This window comes from Phyllostomus discolor, chromosome 1, assembly GCF_004126475.2.
Source record: "Phyllostomus discolor isolate MPI-MPIP mPhyDis1 chromosome 1, mPhyDis1.pri.v3, whole genome shotgun sequence".
Taxonomy (NCBI): Eukaryota; Metazoa; Chordata; class Mammalia; order Chiroptera; family Phyllostomidae; genus Phyllostomus; species Phyllostomus discolor.
The window spans coordinates 189,876,369-189,897,952 of record NC_040903.2 but is presented as its reverse complement, the minus strand read 5'-3'; the positions used below and the strand labels follow the sequence as shown (position 1 = coordinate 189,897,952).

Sequence of the window (21,584 nt, the reverse complement as noted above, 5' to 3'; positions counted from 1 at the left end):
GGCTCACCTCTTCACACAACCACATAAAAATTACAACTAAAATATAGAACAACCATCACTCAGAATCATCAGAAATTGAGTTGAATGGAAGTCTGACAACTACGAAATCAAAAACAACACACCCATCCAGACTGGTAGGAGGGGCACAGACACAGAACAGGCTGGTCCCACACCCATATGTGATAGATAAGAATTTGGGAAGGATATCTCGAGAGAAAGGTGTGCCAGCCCCACACCAAGCCACCCAGCCCAGGGTTCCAGTGACAGAAAGATAAGTCCCTATAACTTCTGGCTGCAAAAACCAGTGGGTACTGAGTCAGTGGAAGAAACTGCTGGAACTCCAAGTAGTTCTTTAAGAACCCACACATGGACTCACCTACTCACATTAACTCAGAGCTCCAGCATCTGTGGCATACTGGGAGAAACTGAAGTGTCTGCCACTGAGGTGCACAGAAGTCATTGTCTCTTTTCTAAATGCTCCCCCTATAGAGCCACAAAGCCACAGAACTGGCAGGCTAGTGCCATACGTTGTGAGGCTCCATCAACCTGGCTAACACTGTTTGACCCACCTGGAAGATCCCCAGAGACTCCACCCGACACAAGCTGCTTTTCCATATGAATGGAAATCCTCTTGAACAAGAAATAGCTGGCCTCAGTAAGCCCCAAGACCTGAACTAGCAGCAGCCAGCCTACATTCACAGTTTGGCTTCCCGTAGGACTCTCCATGCCCAGCACAAGTATCAGCCATCCCACATTGCTTCATAGCTCAGACAGGGTGGCCCCAGGCAGAACACGATTGGGGGCTGACCTTGGCCTGCACCACCCAGGAAACCCTATGTCCAGCACACCCAGTGGACAGCTACAGACCACATCAGGGTACCACCACATGGCTGGTGCCACTGCATGGCTGATCTTCCAGGGAGGGCAGAGGTTGGTAGTCTGTGGTCACAGACAGTCCTTGCAGATGACTGGCCTGAATAAATCCCTCATTTGTCCTGCCAAGAGCAATCAAGGCTCAACTATAAGAGGAGGGTGTACTCAGGACACACAGATGATGAAATATGGTCCAAATGAAGAAAACAGATCAACACTCCAGGAAAAGAGCTAAACAAAATGGAGATAAGCAATCTATCAGATACAAAGTTCAAAAACACTGATTATAAGGATGCTCAAAGAACTTAGTGAGGACATCAATAGCATAAAATAGATCCAGTCAGAAATGAGAGATCCACTAATTGAAATAAAGAACAATTATGGGAAATAAAAGCAGAATGAATGACGCCAAGAATCAAATCAATGATTTAGAACATAAGGAAGCAAAAAACAGTGACAAAGAACAACAAAAAGAAAAAAAATTTTAAATTAGGGTAGAATAAGCAGTCTGTGGGACAACTTCAAGAGGTCCAACATTTGAATCATAGGGGTGCCAGAAAGAGAAGAGCAAGAAATTGGAAATCTATCTAAAAAAATAATGAAGGAAAATTTCCCTGATTTGGTGAAGGAAACAGACATGCAAGTCCAAGAAGTACAGAGAGTCACAAACATGATGGATGCAAAGAGGCCCACTCCATGACACATAATAATGTAAAAGCCAAAGCTTAAAGATAAAGACTCTTAAAAGGAGCAAGAGAAAAGAAGTTAGTTACCTACTGGGGAGTTCCCATAGACTGTCAGCTGATTTCTGAAAGGAAACTTTGCAGGCTAGAAGAGACTGGCAAGAAATATTCAAAGTCAAGAAAACCAGGGACCTACAGCCAACATAGCTCTACCCAGCAAATCTATCATTAGAATCAAAGGGAAGTTAAAAAGCTTCCCAGACAAGCATGAACTAAAGGAGTTTATCATCACCAAACCATTATTATATCAAATGTTAAAGGGACTCATTTAAGAAAAAGAAGAAGATCAAAACTATAAACAATAAAATGGCAATAAATATATATCTATCAACAACTGAATCTAAAAAGCAAACTAAGAAAACAAGAACAGAGACAGAATCATGAATACAGAGAGAATTTTGATGGCTGCCAGAGAGGCAGTGGGGTGTGGGGGAATTGGTGAAGAGGTAAGGGGATTAAGAAGTACAAGTAGGTAGTTACAAGTAGGTACATACAGAATAGCCATGGGGATATAAAGTACAGTACAGGAAACAGAGTAGCCAAAGAACTTATATGCATAACCCATGGACATGAACAATGGTGGAGGGATTACCTGAGTGAGTGGGGGGTACTGAGTGGATGGGTGGAGGGGGGCAAAGAGAGAAAAATAGGACAACTGTAATAGCATATTCAACAATATTTATAAAAATAAAAAATGGGCAGCCCTGGCTGGCGTAGCTCAGTGGATTGAGCGCGGGCTGGGAACCAAAGTGCCCCAGGTTCGATTCCCAGCCAGGGTACATTCCTGGGTTGCAGGCCATAACCCCCAGCAACCGCACATTGATGTTTTTCTCTCTCTCTCTCCCTCTCTCTCTCTCTCTCTCTCCCCCCCTCCCTCCCTCCCTTCCCTCTCTAAAAATAAATAAAATCTTTAAAAAAAATAAATTAATTAAATAAATAAATAAAAAATAAAAAATGGGCAAAGGACCTGAATACACTTTTCCAAGAGTGACATACAGATAGCGCATAGACATATCAAAAGATGCTCAACATCATAGCCATCAGAGAGATTCGAATTAAAACCACAATGAGATATCACATCACAGGTGTCAGAATAGCTATCATTAATTAATCATCAAGCAATTAATGCTGGCAAGATGTGGAGAAAAGGGAACCCTAGTACACCATTGATGGGAATAAAGACTGGTGCAACCACTGTGGAAAACAGTATGGAATTTCCTCAAAAAATTAAAAATGGAACTGCCTTTTGACCCAGTGATTCCACTGCTGGGAATATACCCTAAGAAACCCAAAACACCAATTCAAAAGAGTTATGTACCCCTATATTCATAGCAGCACTATTTACAATAGCCAAGTGCTGGAAATAGCTTAAGTGCCCATCAGTAGATGAGTGGATCAAAAACTGTGGTACATTATTCCATGGAATACTACACATCAAAAAGGACAAAGGAACTCCTACCTTCTGCAACAGCATGGATGGAACTAGAGAATATTATGCTAAGTAAAATAAGCCAGTCAGTGAAAGACAAATACCATATGATCTCACTCATAAGAGGAATCTAATGAACAAAATTAATTTACGAGCAAAACAGAACCAGAGACATGGAAACATGGATAACAGACTGACAGCAGCTAGAGGGGAGGGAAGAGTATGATAATGGTTGAAAGACAGGGAAGGGACTAGTTAAAGAACATGTATGAATGACCCATAAACATATACAACAGGGTGGAGAGTGACTGTGAGAGCAGGAGGGTGGGATGGATGGAGGACAGCAAAGAGAGGAACACTGTGACAATTAATAGAATGACAAAAAAAGTTAATAAAAGGAGATAAATATACTGAAAAATACCCCAAGCCATGTACAATACAAATAATGAAAATTCAGTCTTTCTAGAGAATTCTTTCTAAAGAACAACATAGACTCAAACATTCAAACAGAAGTAAAACTGTTTCTATAGAACAACATATTCAAAAGTGTAAGGAACATTTTACGCTACTGAAAATTTTAGTGGGAGCAATTTAAAAAACACCACATTTCAATCTTCATATAGGAGGCATGAAATCCCCATAAAGGCTAACATTATTACTGCATGTATGAAGAATAATAAAGTTATATCATTGGCTAGTATTTGATTCACTAATATGTAAGCCAGATGGGTGGCTGACACAATTTATATATCCTAAAATAAGATAAATGAATTGTGGTACAACCACTGACATTCAGTAAAGATCCATGAAGAGAGGCCCACTTTGTAATGAAGCTATTAAGGAAGCACAAGAGTAAAGGTTACTGGTTACTCTAGACCTGCCCTAGAACACCTTAAAAAACATTAACACACGTGGAAATGGACAAGAGAAGGAAAGAAATTTGCTGCTGCTGAGCATGTCTCAAAAAATCTTGGTCTCAAAACTCTCCCACCCACGCAGTTCCACTTCACACCACATGTGACTCTGTCTTGAATCCCAACACAGGAAAGGACTCTGAAATGCCACTAGGCATTGCCATGACTAAGAATAAAGGTAAAGGAGGTAAAAACAGGTGCAGGGTAAGAACGACAATAAATCCAAAATAAATGAGTTGGTTTATAAAGAGGATGCATAAAAGTATGCTCAGGTACTTGACATGTTGAGGGAAAGATTAGAAGCAGTATGTTTTGGTAGTGTAAAAAGGTTATGTCATATCAAACAAAATTGAGAAAAATGGTTTGAATAAATACCTGACATTATACTGGTTGGTCTACCAGACCATCAGGATAACAAAGCTGATGTAATTAAAAAAAAAACAATGCAGATGAAGGTGTAAATCTGCAGACATATCATAAGGTTCCAAAAGATGCTAAAATCAATGAGACAAATGCATTTGATGCTAAAGATGACGATGAAATACTCCCAAACATGATATGGCTTCTTTGAACTTTAGAAAGTTAACCACTTTCTCTGTTGCTTCACAATTTTATCTAGCCATCTCTTTCCTAAATGAATATAGGAACTCCTAATGTTCAAATACTCTTGGAAGCAGTTTTTTGTCTTCCTGATTGCTCCCCTCATTAGTTAGGTAAAACTTTAACACATGTTAACAAGTAACTTTAAAAGAAAGCTTTAATTGAACCCAAATTTGTTGGATTCCAAAGTCCTATGTTCTTAGTAACTCCTTTAAAAAAATAAAAAGAAAGAATAGTCCACATGAGTATATTGCAAAATTAATGAAAAAATTCTCACTATGCAAGAAAAAAATCTTTATGGTGTAAAGAATACTGGAACAGGAATACCAGTATGTCTTACGGATAAAGAAGCCAAGGCATTTAAAGGTGAAGCAATGGAGAGAGTGAGGGAGGATGGTGTCACACAACAAGTGTCAAACAAGAATTTCAACCCAGCTAACTGACTGCAGATTATAATGCAAGGAGCTCTTCCATAGCATCTTGCCATGTCTAGATCAGACACTGGAAACCAAAGGATCCCCTATCAATAGTTAGAATGAGAGATAAAAGTCGTTGCCATCCAAAGAAAGCTACTACTAACTGTGACTTTTAGAAGAAGCATTCTAGCTAAAGAACTCTCTTGTTTTTTTATGACCTATAGATGTTTACGGCTCAAAATATTTTAGTAGTAATATAACCTTAAAAAAATTCCTCCTCATTCCTGAATTCTTCCATATTGATTCACTGCTTCACTGCCTACCATGTGTTTGGCATTATACTTAGTGCAAAAGATACAATGATTATCAAGACAAAGATAATCACCAGTGTTTCAGTGCATCATAGAATCTACTGGAAAAGCAAAAATGAAACAAAAAATCACACAATTAATTTCCTATACTTCTAAATATAATGAGCCTGCATTCAACATAGGGCTTTTGAACTTTCTGAAACACACCTGCCCAAATATCTACCATAGCTGTCCCTCATCAAATTTAGGTCATTGCTCAAACACCACATCCTCAGTGAAAACTTCCCTGACCATTCTATATAAAAATGGGACACTCTCTACTCCAACACTACCTAATATGTTTCCTGATGTATTTACTTTTCTCTAGAACATATCACCATCTAACACACTTATTGCTTTAGTATCAGTACCATTACTAGAATATAAACTCCATGAGATCAATAATTTCTACTTTGTTGACTAGTAACACTCAGAGTCTAGAACAGTGCCTATATAGAAGACATATAATATTGTTCAATAATGACTGAGTACAACAAAGGGAATTATAAGTATCATGAGTATATAAAAGTAGAAATCATTAATTTCATTTACACTACTGTACCCATTTTTTAATGTCTTTTTTTATCCTCACCTGAGGATATATTTATTGCTTTGTATTGCTTTTTCTTAGAGATAGAGAAAGAATAACAACAAATGGTTGTCTCCCAACTGGGGATCAAATCCATAACTTAGGTAAGGGCCTTGACCAGGAATTGAACCTGCAATCTGTCGGTCTATGGGATGACACTACAACCAACTGAGCCACCTGGCCAGGCTGTACACAATGTTTTTATCTATATAAATGTATTCATGTAACAACTAAAATATTAATTATAAATGCTATCTATTATTAGTGTATATGGTTTTTAGACATTTAAGTTTTTCTATAATTCTTATAAATCATTTTTAAATATTTATGGTATTTATAACAGAATGAATACTGCTAAAAAGATTCATATTTTTATACTAGCAGGCAGTTAACATCTAACAATTTATTCTTCATTCTATAAACTATCTTACCTTAAAAATTAAGAAATTATAAAATCTTGTACCTGGATTTGATATTATCATATTAACTAAATTTGACCAGGATTCTTATTTTTCAGAAATTAAAAAAAAAGAGAGAAAGGGTGAGATGTAGAATCACTTTCTAAGGTTCATGGTTTGATGTCTTTGGTTTGTGTACTCAGTCTGTGAAGATTTTGCATGATCATGGCAGTCATAGCTAAAAATCTAGAAAAAAATCATTGTTTCAAATTCAGGGTATCACAATCCAAAAGACTACGTGGCCTGACAAAACTCTTGTTTTGAAGAGGAATAATACTTTTATTTATATCTAAGCAATGGGTTAACATTATCATTTAAATAATTACTTAACAATATCATTTAAAAAGAAAAACAGATTCTGAGACAGTATTCAAAATATTGTATGAAATTCTAACAAGTCATCATGATCTTTCAGATAAGAAAGTTGCTTTAGTATGTCTAATAAATGAGTTTATTATGAATAATCAATCTATACATAGAAACACTTTTCATGAGTCCATTAAATTCTTCTAACAAAAATACATTATTGCTAGAAATTAAAAAAATAGTCATGAAATAATAATTGAATATGATCTGCCCTACTATGCTATGAAAACCTGAGACTATTAACCAGATATAACCAGGACTTCCAAGCGCATGCATTCACTCCCCTAAGTTAAACAAAATCAGTTGTCATAATAAACTAAGGAGACAGCAAAAACAAATCTTCAGATAAAAAATTCAGCTCAATCTATTAACTACAACCAAACTAAGTTTTCAAATGCACAAAAAAGCTAAAGAACTTTCTCAGTTCTCCATCACCTAACTATGTAAACATTCCCCAAGTACCTACAAAACAAAATTTAAAATATTATTAAATATTTTATCATTACAAACATTTAAAAAAATGTTGCTGTTCATTTTAAAACCATACCCTAAGTAATAAAGGTAAAAGTAAGTATTTCCCTGTGGCTAACTATATACTTCCAGAAAGAAAATGCAGAACTCCTTTATGTAAATACATTCTACATTTATAAGATAATGGACTATCAACCAGTAAATATGTCTGATACAAATTCTAAGTTAAAAAACAATCTATGCAAAAATCTTTTAAATTAGCCTAATTATTTTTAAATAATGGCACATGGTGTTAAACAAAAAATTTTAATTTCCACAGCTGAAAGTCTTTTTCCGAGAAAGCGTTCATTAGGTCATTGCTAACACCACCACCAACAAAAGAGATCAGCCTTGGGGCATGGAGTCTAAATCACCAGCAGCATGGTTACATAGGAAAGACAATATGTCCGTCATCCTGAAGTCTTCAAAGCATTTTTATACATCAAGTAGTGGGGAGAAAGATGTAAGCCAATCTAGAGACAAAGGGGATGGGAGAAGGTGAAGCGGACGTACTTCTGGGATAGGTACAGCAAGGTCCCCAAAGAAATGTCTGTTCCTGTGGACTAATTGTGGGCAGCGGATTAGTTCCTATGTAAAAAGCAGAAGAGGATTTTGAGGTTCCATGACACTTGGCTATTCTCTCTTCTGGATCATTGCAGAAATAGCCACCTGAAAATTCATACTAAATTCCAACAGAGTCACAGGCTAAAGCAAACATCATAAGATCTCCTTCCTGAAGTAGGTTTCTCAGTATGAATCTCTTGGACAGGAAAGGGGTCAGGGTCAAGGTTCTTTCTGAATCTTGTTTCTTTCTATTTTTTTTTTTACTGCTGTTCAATTACAGTTGTCACCATTTTTCCCCCATTACTTTCCCCTGCCCTACCTACCCCCACCTCCCACTTTCAATCCTCCCCCACCCCCCACTGTCTTTGTCCATGGGTCCTTTATACATGTTCCTTGACGACCCTTCCCCCTTCTTTCCCCATTATCCTCCTCCTCCCTCTCCTCTGGTTACTGTCAGTTTCTTCTTTATCTCCATGTCTCTGGTTCTATTTCACTAGCTTGTTTCATTGATTAGGTTCCACTTATAGGTGAGATCATATAGTATTCATCTTTTGTCACCTGGATTATGTCACTTAGCATAATACTCTCCAGTTCCATCCATGCTGTCACACAGGGAAAGAGTTCTTTCTCTCTGCTGCATAGTATTCCACCGTGTAAATGTACCACAGTTTCTGATCCACTCATTTACTGATGGGCACCCATGCTGTTTCCAACACTTGGCTATTGTCAATAATGCTCCCAAGAACATTGACTGCAGTGTACAGGTTCTTTTGAATTGGTGTTTCAGGGTCCTTAGGGTATAATCCAAGCAGTGGAATTGCTGGGTCAAAAGACAGTTCCATTTTTAGTTTCTGAGGAAATTCCATACTGTTTTCCACAGTGACTGCACCGGTCTGCATTCCCATCAACAGTGCACTAGGGTTCCCTTTTCTCCACAGCCTCGTCAGCACTTGTTTGCTGATTTGTTTATGAGTCTTATTTCTTAATAAACAGCTTCAAATCAATATCCCAAAAAGGCAGCTTCAGGGTGACAAAGCCTTGGTTCCCTTCAATTTGTTTCCATTTTTTAAAATATCTCTAATACATTGAATGGACGCTCCACAGTTCACTAAAATGCCTGTTATTCCAAATCCTTCTTCACATACAGATGTTCATTTATTCAAGTATTTTTAAGTTCCTATTATGTTCCACTAAATAAATATCTGTATTGTGAAAGATTTGGGATAAGGGGCAAAATTATGATTGAAATAAGAAAAAATTAATTTTGCTTCACCAAAAATAGTACTCTGAGATAGGGAAACAGACCATGAAACACCAAAACATACCAAAATGTTTTCTTAAGTCAAATTCCATCCTTACTATAAAACAGATAGCTGAGAAACCTCTAGACACGCTTACTGTTTTCTTTCATTCAAAAAATCCACATACTATAGAGATTAAATTAGAATCACAAATCTGAAGTAAACTTTGAGCTATATACGGCATTCATCCTTCTGCCTTTTACATACATAAGAAATATATTGACAAAGCCAATTTATATACATAAGAAATATATTAACAACAAATAATTAGCCAGCTCAAGATAGGGATGGGATAGGAGATGAGGTCAGAGTTAAGGTGTAAGTTTGGAAAAAGGAATGTAAGTCACTCTAGTTAGCTAATTATTTATAAGAAAGAAAGCAAAGGGAATCAGACATTGTTGAACCTGTAAACTGAGGAGCATAAACCTGTTTGCATTGCAAGGAAGTTAGTTTCACACACTCCAGGAGATCACAGCATTGCCCCACCAAGGATTAACACTCTTCCCTTCCCCCCTCCAGCACCAGATTATTGGGGGAGCAGAGGAAGATAAGCACAAGTGCAACAGAAGTCAAAATGGTGCAGGGGGAGGTGCCTGACCACAGAGACCTGTTAGTCTAACCTGGGAAAGGGATCAACTGGCTAGAGGGTGGGCCCATCAGAAGGCCACGAAAGCTTGAGAAGTTAATTGGTTATTTTGAAAAACCTCCTGGTCTTTCACAAGCCCAAGATAATATAATCCCAGGAAACAAAGAAGAGCTCTCTTGGTGACCCAGGCTGGCTCGCTACACTCATGCATTCTCTCTCCATGACCATGTGGCCCTAGCAACCACGTGTTTCACAGACACTCATATTCCAAATGCAAGGTCCAGGCAGAAGCCTGGACACAACAGCACAACAATGGATTGCAGCTGGGAACAGAAGCTAAGCTAGCTGGATGGTGAGAAAAGCTGGACTGGTCTAAGCTTTAACACGCCACAAAAACTTTGGACACTGGCCTTGCTGAAGACATGGTTGGACGTATTCCACGGCAGGAGGGACAGAGATGGGATGCAGGGGCAGCCTTCCACGCGAATAAATCTTGCCTCAACACAATCACTTGTACACGGGTCCATGGAATGCTTTTCTAGGGATCCCGTGAAAGAGCCCCACTTCCACTGGCAAAGTAAGGATGTCACTAGAAAAGACTGTTTAGAGGACTGTCATGATCTAACTTCCATTCAAGTATGATTGTGCCAAAATTTATGCTTTGAGTTAAATGGATATGTTAAAAACATTGATTATGGCCATGAGTTTTGCTCCTAACTGGTTAGGATGACATGTAAAAATCCTATTACACATTTGAACAGATACTCACACACTGAAGCTAATAACAGCATTATTCAGAACAGCCAAGAGGCAGAAATGTTGACAGATAAATGGATAAACAAAATGTAGTATCATCAAACAGTATTATTAAGTCTTTAAAAGAATAAAATGCTGATTCATGAAAGAACATGGATAACCTTGAAGACACCAGTTAAGTGAAAGAAGTCGGCCACAAATACTGTTTGAGGAACCTAGAGTAGTCAAAATAAATAGTGGTTACAGGAAATGGGAGTAAAGGAGAATAAGGAGTTAGTGTTTAAAGGGTAGAGTTTCAGGTCAGGATAATGAAAAAGTTCTGGAGATGGAGAGCAGTGATGGTTTGGCAACAATAAGTGTACTTAATGCCACCAAATTATACACTTACAATGGTTAAATGGTTAAGTTTTACTTTATGTGTATTTTACACAATAAAAAAGGAAAAAATATATATTACTACCATATTATTTTATAAATGATTTGCCCAAATAATACTTTATAAAAGTGCAATTACAAAATTCTAAGTTAACATTAAATTATTAAGGAAAAAAGTGGTTAAAAAGTAATTACCCAGTTTTTTACTTAATTATCTAGTTTCTTAAAGAAAAACAAACACAATACAAAATAAACAAAAACCTTGATGAAGAACACTGCTTTTGACTGCAGCAATACCCATGTAACACATTTATTCTAACTCTGCAAATCCTCTGCCTTACAGCAAAAATACTTAAACATGGTCATAATCCACACATCCATGTGTCCTTAACACTCACTCATAAATTCATATCTATTTTACAGCAGAAGGTATTCTGCAATTAATGTTTTACTTTTTTCCCTCTGCAGGTAAAAGCTATGGATGCAAAGACTATTCTCTACTCTGTGAAACATTTTCAGTTTGGTTAACAAGCATCTAATAAAGAGCTGTAGCATGTCAAAGAAAATGAATTCTTGAAAATGATTAATACCCTGTATGTCCAATTATTTCCTAAAATTTATATTCACCTGAATAGATACAAAAGCTAACTCAACTTCTATAAAATAGGAAGGCAGTGATATTTTGCTGTCTATTTATGAAAGTGATTCACATTCAAACAAATCTAACTGAAATTCATGGAACTATAACATACTTTGCAAACCTTCAATACAGTATACCACACATATCAATTTTAATTCTGTGATTATGTGAAAGAAATATTAATTTAAAACATACTTAAATTCAACAGTATTGATTTAATTCATAACTCATTTAACATGATTCATTCATGAGTCTTGACCTCTAATTTACCAAACTAAACTTTAATACTAATATATTATTTCTTTCTCTAGAAATTACCTAACTAGAAAATTTTCAGTACTGATGAATTTTCCAAGATCTGCCCACAAAACCATTATTGCATATTAAAGTCTCTCATTAAAAAATAAAAGCCACCTAAAATATAAATAAAAAAGGAAAAAGTTTGACAGACCTAGGTAGGCCTAGGAGGAACAGAAAATCACCAGGCGGGAAAACTGTACCCTGGGAAACTGTAGCCTGGGAAAACGCCTGCCTGGGACACTGCCTGCCGACCCTACCCAGGACAAACAGATGCCTGGCTAAGACTGGGGTCTGGGGTCAGCCTATCCGGCATAACAGGATGCAGCTTTAACTTGAGCCTGACAAGATGTATCAAGAACAATGGTCAGCAGAAATGGCACCCAGCAACCAGCTCTAGCCAATCAGACTCTGACACCCCAACCAGTTATCCTTCCCGGGTTTTTGCACTTAAAAACCCTGCCCTAAGAATAACCGAGTGAGTCCTAACCTCCCTTAGTTGGCTCCCCAACCTCCCTAGATTGGCCCCACTTTCCCCCACAAGTCTTAACCTCCCTTGGTTGGCTCCCCAACCCCCTAGATTGGCCCCACTTTCCCCCATGAGTCTTAACCTCCCCTGGCTGGTTGCACTTTCTCCACTTTCCCCTGTGAGTCCCAACCTCCCTAGTTGGCTCCATTTTTCCCTCTTACTCTCCACTAAGAAACCCTGCTCCTTAGCTCGCTCTATCCATCTGGTTTCTTGAGCAACTCCAACCTATCAGAATTTGATTGTCTTAGGCCCTATACATAATTCTTTCTAGAGATAGCTATTTCAAGTAAAATAAATCCTTTGATCCACAATTTCCCTACTTTTCCTGTAAATTACATTAAGAAAAATTACATAAGCTAAGTAAAATTAAGAGTCTTCCCATATAAAGAGATTTACTTTTCCTTGTTTATATACCTTCTTCTATATATTACTAAAAATATATATTGTAGATTTGATATCCAAAAGATCTATCTAGAAAAACCCTATATTTATATGACTTTTTACAGCTGTTTAACTTTCAAATTCAGACTGAACAAAAACCTCCTAGACTAGGCTACAAAATGAATTCCAACCACAACTATATAAAGAGGGTACTGAAAACTGTATGATAGACAAACGACTTTCACAGAGAGTAAATAATTTGTTGTCATAACTTGTAACAAGTGAATTCAAGAACTGGAATACAGATATTACTGATGCCAAAAGGAAGGAGGAAGAGAAGTAACATTTATTGCATGCCAGTTTTGAACGAGGCACATGCACAATTTACTCACTTCATTCTTACCTAAGATGGGCACTATCTCTGCTTTGAAGATGAAGACACTAAGGTAAGAAGTGATATAACATGACCAAGGTTTGTTCAGCTAGTCAACAGTTAAGATAAATCAGAAACTCTGGGATTACACACTGATAGATTTTATCCTCAACCACTACTTGTCATCCAAGGCAGGAATGACATTTTCTTTTATTTTTGTTTTCAATTATGTTTTGTTCCTACAAAGAAGGAACAATTTCACTGGATCAATTTTAACAAGATTTCTAATTCCTTGAGAGAATCTTATCTATGTTGGTAATCCCTTAGGGTAAACACCAAGAAACACCTGCAGACAAAAAATAACATTGATAACAGCACTTAACATGAAAATAAATGTCAGCCCAATAAAAGTCCAATAATCCAACAGGAAAACATTGTGAATGCCTCATGCTATTAGAATAGCTTTGCAAAGAATTAGCCCCCTCTTAAACCAGGTACCAAATCTTGAAACACCAAGAAATGAGAAGTCAAGTTTAGAGAAAGATACTGAAATACTTCTCTCCATTTTATCCAATGCCCCTATATTCTACTAATTTAAGCCCATGATCCTGTTCCCCACAAGCATAGCTCTAAAGGGTACTGGATAAGAAAAGGGTAGTCTTGAAATGGGAAAAAACTGTGAGGACTAAAATGGAAAATGCTTTTCCTCCCACATTCTAAATTCATCTATCTATACTATTAAATTAACAGAAAGATTAACATGAGAAAATCAAATTTTAATATTTTCACACAGGGAATTCACATATGTATGAAAATTCTAAAGACAGTGAGGTAAAACTGGGGGGGGGTATGTGTGTGTATGTATGTGTGTATGTGTAATATAACTTTACCTTTACCCACGTAAAATTGGGTCTAATTAAAATTTTGGACAAAGGAGAAAGGGGAGGAAAGGTAGGACCTGAGATTTCAAAAGGAAGTAGGCACTTTACGGATAGCTGAGCAAGAGCAACCCAGAAAACAATAACCCACAAAGAATAATCTAGTAAACAAGCCCTTGCTTAGGACACCGTCTTAATTCAAATTAGTCTGCTAAAGAGAACATCCTAACATTCCCTTAAAACTTTCCCTCTGAATCACAGAGGCAGGAAATAGGGGAGGGTCAATGTTTTTTTCTGAGCCTTTTGTTTCTTAATAACTAGCTTAAAATCAATATCCCAAAAGGCAAAAACTTTGGTCTCCTTCAAAACACTACCATTTCAAACAAAAAATAAAACCTAAGTAATTTTCATCATTCCTTTAAAAAGTTCAGCAATTTATCATACAAAGTATCTGTCATTGATAACCTACACAATTGCCCTATAAATCCAGTTAGAATATTCTCTTCCTTTTTAAATGCTTGCTCTCTCCTTCCCCCTTCTCATCTGCTTCTGCTCTTCCACTAGATCAATCAAAAGAACAAGGCAGCGGGACATTTGGAGCTATGTTATTCAAGAGCAAAAGTCAGTAATTATAAAATATTGACCAGGCTATGAAGGATTCATATTTCACAGTAGCTTTCATTTATAAAAGTATGAGGGAGGACCTAAAAAACCCAGAATTTATTTATAAAAATTGTGTATTTATTTTTACATGTTTAAACTTCACTTTAGTACTCTCAATTTGATGCAATATACTTATTGAGACGGTTTTTCCACTGCTAAAACAGTTTTTGATTTTGATGCCTTTTAGTGCTTCTGCTGTTTTTTATTTCACCTCTTCCATATTGGCAAAACATTTCCCTTTGAGGATTTTTTCCATGGAGGGGGTCACTGGGGATGAGAACAGGTAAATAGAAAGGGTAGGGGATCATGCTGTTTTTTGGTCAAAAACTGCTGAACACTCAGTGCCATGTGCGCAGTTGCACTCATAAAATACCCATCATGAAATGGGCAAACACATTGGAAGAGTCTTCAAAACAAATTGCACTGAAGTGAATGCAGCCTCTCACAACAACACCAGCTGGTACACCGACACAGATGGGTTCCTAGAACACGCACCTAACTGGGAAAGCCTATACTACAAAGGACCCACACTCCAGAAGATAATTCTGGTTTTCTGAGGCGTCTCCCCTCATATATAACCATATTATCTATTTCATTCATTATTCCAAACTTGAGGCAAAAAAAAAAAGTGTAAGTATTACCAAAAAAATTCAGTTTTAAAATTCTTACCCTAGAATATGTAATATGTAGAGGACTGTTGAGAACCTCCCTGCCTGGTTTCAAAAGCTGCAAACTCCCCTCCCCCCCCCCCCATTCGGCTGAGTGAGTGACCTTCGGACCATAAGCCACTAAGGAGACAAACCTTATCTCCCTGGCAGGAGCACCTCTTCTGCTCCTTTCTCTTCACCCTGCCTGGCCCCCAATGCTTAATCTGTTAGCCAACAATGGGTAAGATTCCCCAAGTGGGGAATGACCTAAGACAGGCATGATCACGGGGAGGCCCCAAGAATGGACTTCGGGGGCTATAGAAAAAGGGGGTGATGGACCCTCACCCCTTAGTTTTGACATAGCCTGAGTCCTCATTCTGTCTGCGAGAAGTCTCCTAATCTCTTAGCTGCCCCACTTCCCCTGCCTGACTTAAGCCTGAAACAATGCCTTAAGCCTGAAACAAAATCAGTGGTGGGTACAACCCTCTGCTGGAAAGGGCAGGTTCCCTAGGGTAATCAGGCCTAAGAAAGAACATGTAAATTACTGTGAAACCTGCTTTGTTTAGAATGCTGTCAATGATAAGGGTCCAAGCAAGAAGTGAGTTTGTTCCTCAAAGTTTTATAGCTCTTTATCTATCTGATCCTGACTCAAAAAAGGCCCTCAGAGTTCTTTGTATGTTATCTATTGTTTGATCCTTACTGCCTGATAATGATTAATGAGCTCTACCTGTATTCCTGTGCAAAATTAACCCAATAAAAGTCCATTGAGAAAAAGACTCTTGGCCCTTCTCCTTTACTGGCCACATTTCCTCCCCAAGCAGATTATGTCTTGGTAGACTTATTCTCATCCGTGGCAGCCAGGGGGGCCCTACGGACTGAGTCCCCCCACAGAGGACTGGAAGGTGACAGTTAGTTGTATTTTTAAAAATTAGTTCTTCATCTTTCTTTTCTCTGATCACTTGTTTATGATGCAAATCCTACAGAAAAAAATTAGCCTAAAAAAACCTGAAGTTTCTCAATAATTCCATTTTCATTTTTGAGAACATGTTATCTGCTGTTGTTGGATGAAGTAGTCTATATATCTCAATCATATCCACTCTATGGAATGTGCTGTTGAGTTCAAACTTACTGATTTTCTCCCTGACGTAAGTGTTGACATTTCCAGCTATAATAGTGGATTTGTGATAGGCAGTTAGACAGACATGAGCAGAGCCAGGAAGATGGCCAGGTACAGAAGGTCATTGGGTGGTAAGTCCCAGTGCCTAGCAAAGGGCAAAACTGGAAAAATAAGGACTTTGGGGTTTTTTTTGCTAGGTTACCCCAAGGTAACCTTTCTTCCCCTAGCATATCCCTGGTTATGCAGTTTAAACCCCTTGACCTTTCCTATTGCTGATCATTCAGTTCGGACCCTCCCTTGTAATTTCCTCCCCTGCAATGTCACTAGTCATGCAGGAGACCCCCTTAGACGAAGAACGAGGGACCAAAGAGTGGCCTCATACAATTCCCAGGTGGGCCCTTGCACAGACACTCCCTTAAGCATTAACCCAAAGGGATAACATCTAGGCCTCACTTATGTTTCATCTTCAGGCTCAGAAAAGCAGCAAAACCAAACAAGCGATGTCATGCCTGACATCAGGACCAGCTGCACTGACTAATGATCCCCCTGCCCTGGCACCAACCTATCAGTAGAGACCACTTAAAAGACACCTGGAAAGCTGATAAATATTCTATTGTGATCCTACCCACCTCCAGACAAATACCCTCAAGATAGAGGACCCAGGATGGCTCTCTCTGTAGAGCACACCCACACCTTTCCCCACCTCCTTCCCCCAGGAGTGTTCTCCTTGCCTTTGTTTTGCCTAAGCTCCAAGGGTCCTTCTTTTGTCCCTGTAACTTGTTTCCTGGGCCATTTCTTCTGCTGTTCACTTCTACCTCAGGGACTTTCTAAATAAATTTTCTCTTAGAATTTGAGTCTTGGCTCTGAATTTTATCTTGGCCATAACTTAACTACCAAGGTTGCTGAACCAATATCTGGTCTGAGTCCATAGGTCTAACACCTGGTGCCATTCCACCAACAGATTCATCTATTCCTTTTTGCAATTCTATCCGGTTTTTTGTTTGTTTCTTTTGTTTGTTTGTTTGGCCTCACATACATTGGTGACCTACTGTTAGATGCATACACATTAAAGATGTTACATCTTCTTGAAGAACTGACCCCTTTATCATTATATAATGCTCCTCTTTAGCCTTAAATTTTTTCCTTGTTCTGAAGTCTCCTCTTTCTGAAATTAATAGAACTAGTTATTCCAGCTTTCTTTTGATTAGTATTAGCAAGCTCTTATTACCAGGGTTAGGGTTCTTGGGTTGCCAAAGATAGAAATTAACAGGAAATCCCAGAAAAATTTCCAGACAGGTATTTATTAAGCTTATGCTTAAGCACAACGGGGGCAGCAAAGAGAAAAGGATGGTCCTCTGATCTAGCAGCTGGAGACAGAGTGAGCTAGCAAGAAAAGACAGTCTTTTTGGAAAAGGAGGACTTTTTGAAAAAGGCAGGCTTGTGGAATTGTCCATATCAAGTTAGAAAAACGAAGCAGTTAGAAGGGAGATAAAAATTCTGGGTTTTTTTTTTTTTTTTTTTGAGCAGGGAGTGGAGGGGTGGTGACTTTCTTGGTTTCTACACCTTCCACCTGCTCTTAACTTGGCTTCCTGGCCACCTGGTATTTTTCCATTCCTGGGCCCAAGTCCCTATACTGTCTCAGTATATCTTTCTCCAGGCTTTTAATCCACTTTGACAGTCTCTGTCTTTTTATTGATGTGTTTAAACCACTGATATTTAAAGTAATTATTGATATACTTGGATAAATATCTACCATATCCGTTACTGTTTTCTATTCATTGCCCTCAACCTTTGTTCTTATTTTTGTCTTCCACTCTTTTTCTGTCTTTTGTGGTTTTATTGAGCATTTTATATAATTCCATTTTCTCTTCTTAGCATGTCAATTATACTTCTTTTTTCACTCTAACGATTGCCCTGGAGTTTGCATTACACATTTACAATTAATCCAAGTCCACTTTCAAATAACACTATATCACTTCATGGATAATGTAAGTATCTTACAACAGAATATTCCTAACTCTTTGCTCCCAATTCTTGTATCATTGCTAAAATTCACTTCACTATGTTATAATCATTGAACATATTGTTGTTATTATTATGAACACATTATGTTATCTGTTAGATGAATTAAGAATAAGAAAAATAACCCTGGCTGGTGTGGCTCAGTTGGCTGGAGCAAGCAACATCCCACAGATCAAAAGGGGGTCATGGGTTCGAATCCTGATCAGGGCACATACCTAGGATACAGGTTCAGTCCCCAATAAGGGCACATACAAAAGGAAACTGATCAATGTTTCTCTCTCACATCAGTGTTTTTTCTCCCTTTTTCTTTCTCTAGTATTGTTTCTTTTTTATAACATAGATCCAAGTTTCTGGCCTATACAATTTTCCTTCTCTGAAAAATGTCCTTTAACATATCCTGCAAGGTAGAACCACTGCCAACAAATTCTCTCAAATTTTGTTTACATAAGTGTAACAGAGAGTTCAGTCTGACCCCATCTTGTTTGGGCTTTCTTTGTTCTCATAGCCTTCAGGCTAATACCTCCTGCTTTGCATATGCTAATTATAGAGGAATTCTGTTCAGTGCTTAAGTTTTTACAAAACAGCCCCTCCCATTTTCCCTTCCCTTGATTTAAAAGAAACCTGAACTTTGTGCTTGCCTAAGACAGATTTCAGAATTTGCAAGTACCTCCATCTTCTTGAGCTGGTGCCTCTCAATCAATAAACTTTTCCTTACTCTAAACTCTGACATTTTGAATACTGCCTTTTTAAAGCTGTGAGCACTCAAAGTTTTAGACTGGTAACATAATTCTTTATTCTCATTCACTTCTGAAGGATAATTTTGTAAGATACAGAATGCTAGACGGTTGGGGGTTTTGTCTCAAAGTTTAAACACAAAACACTTAACTGTTCTTGTTTGCATGGTTTCTGAGGTAAGATGTTATTCTTACTTTTGCTTCTCCATAGATACAGTGATTTCATCCTCTGCCTCTGTCTTCTTTCAAGATTATCTGTGTGTTTGATTTTCTGTACTTTGAGGACCTTTTTTTTTTTTAAAGATTTCATTCATTCATTCATTCATTCATTCAGAGAGAAGGGAAGGTAGTGACAGGGAAAGAAACATCGATTGGTGGTTGCCTCTCATGTACCCCCTACGGTGGGAAGGCCTGGCCCACAACCCAGGCATGTGCCTTGATCAACCGGGGACTCTTTGGTTTGCAGATCGGCACTCAATCCACTGAGCCGAGCCAGCCAGGAATATGATATGCCTAACTGAAGTTTTTTGGGAACATACTGTCTTTAGTGTTCTCCAAATTTCCTGGATCTGTGACTTGAAATCTGACATTAATTTGGGGAAATTCCCAATCATGATTGCTTCACATATCTCCTCTGCTCTTTTTACTCTTTCTTCTTCTGGTACTCTGATTATGCATACGTTATGCTTTCGGTAGTTGTCTCATAGTTCTTGAGTATGTTATCTTCTGGGGGGGGTTCCCCTTTAGTCATTTTCCTCATTGATTTTCATGTCAATTGACCATCTGTATGTCCTATTTGGAGAAGTGTCTATTCAGGTCCTTTGTCCATTTTTTAATGGGATTATTTTTTTGGTGTTGAGCTTTATAAGTTCTTTAAAAATTTTGGATGGTAACCCCTTATCAGGTATATCATTGGCAAAAATGTTCTTCCATTCAGTGGAGTGTCTTTTCATTTTGCTAATGGTTTCCTTTGCTATGCAAAAACTTCTTGGTTTGATGTAGTCCCATTTGTTTATTATTTTTCCTTTTGTTTCCCTTACCCAAGGAGATATATCAGAAAAAATATTGCTATAAGAAATGTCCAATATTTTACTCCCTATGTTTTCTGCTATGATTTTGTAGTTTTCAGTCTCACATTTAAGTCTTTAATCCATTTGTGTTTATTATTGTGTGGTGTAAGATGGTCTAGTTTCATTTTTTTTTTGCATGTATCTATCCAATTTTCCCAACATCATTTATTGAACAGACCATCTTGAGCCCTTTGTATGTTTTTGCCCCCTTTGTCAAATGTTAATTGACTATAAAGCCATGGGTTTATTTCTGGGCTCTCTAATCCACTCCATTGATCTCTATGTCTGTTTTTATGCCAGTACCATGCTGTTTTCATTACTATAGCCTTGTAGTATAGTTTGATATCAGGTAACCCAATTCCTCCAACTTTGTTCTTCTTTCTTCAGATTGCTGTTGCTATTTGGAGTCCTTTGTGATTCCATGTAAATTTTGGAATATTTGTTCTAGTTCTGTGAAATATGTCACTGGTATCTTGATAGGAATTGCACTGAATCTGTTTATTGCTTTAGGTAATATAGGCATTTTAATGATGTTAATTCTTCCCATCTATGAACACAGTACATGCTTCCACTTACTTGTATCTTCCTCAATTTCTTTCTTCAATGTCTTATAATATTCTGAGTCAGGTCTTTTACATTCTTGGTTCAACATATTCCTAGGTATTTTATTCTTTTTGAAGCAATTGTGAATGGGATTGTTTTCTTAGTTTTCTTTTCTGATAGGTCACTACTGGCATATAAAAATACAACTGATTTCTGGATATTTATATTACATCCTTCTACTTTACTGAATTCATTTATCAGTTCTAATAGTTTTTTGGTAGACTCTTTAGGGTTCTCTATGCACAGTATCATGTCATCTGTAAATGTCAGTTTCACTTTTTCCTTTCCAATTTTGATACCTTTTATTTCTTCTTCTCTGATTGCTATAGCTTGGATTTCCAGTAGTATATTGAATAAGACTGGTGAAAGTGGACATCCCTGTCTTGTTCCCGATCTTAAGGGGAACTCCTGATGGTACAGCTTAAGAAAAACAGAATGCCCTGGCACATTTCCAAATGGTTACCTTCCCCTCCCCTATAGAAATCACTAGAGGATTTTTCTCTGATACTCACTGTGAAGATGTGGAGGTAAAACCATGAAAGTGTTGCAGTCCCCTATTACTGGGTACCCTAGAGTTTTTAACTAATTACACTTCGATTTTCCTACCTAGTACTGGTTCCCTTAGAGGTTTCCACTCCTGGGTTTCTGCTAGGGTAAGCTGTCATTCTCTGTATTCACCTGTGTCTCCAATTTGTGTGTGTGAGCTAGGCGGGGAGGAGGAGCAGTTTGCTTTGTGACCTTACTTCTTTGACATACCTAAGATTTGTTGATTTTTCAGTTTGTTCAGTTTTCTACTTGTT

The 21,584-nt window shown here is 37.7% G+C and overlaps 1 protein-coding gene across 7 annotated transcripts in view; it reads right to left on the bottom strand.

Annotated features, from left to right (window-relative positions):
• The window catches only part of FUT8 (fucosyltransferase 8), a 196,703-nt gene that overhangs the window by 99,960 nt on the left and 75,159 nt on the right, over positions 1 to 21,584 (bottom strand). For 2 of the 7 annotated variants that reach the window (XM_036011092.1, XM_036011088.1), the window contains one exon: positions 6,473 to 6,558. The exons of 4 other annotated variants lie outside the window; for them this stretch is intronic. The gene's annotated coding sequence lies outside the window, so the exon portion shown is untranslated. Of the gene's footprint in view, positions 1 to 6,472; positions 6,559 to 13,080; positions 13,469 to 21,584 lie in introns of those variants that run through there. One more of the 7 variants, XM_036011093.1, reaches the window with a different exon arrangement.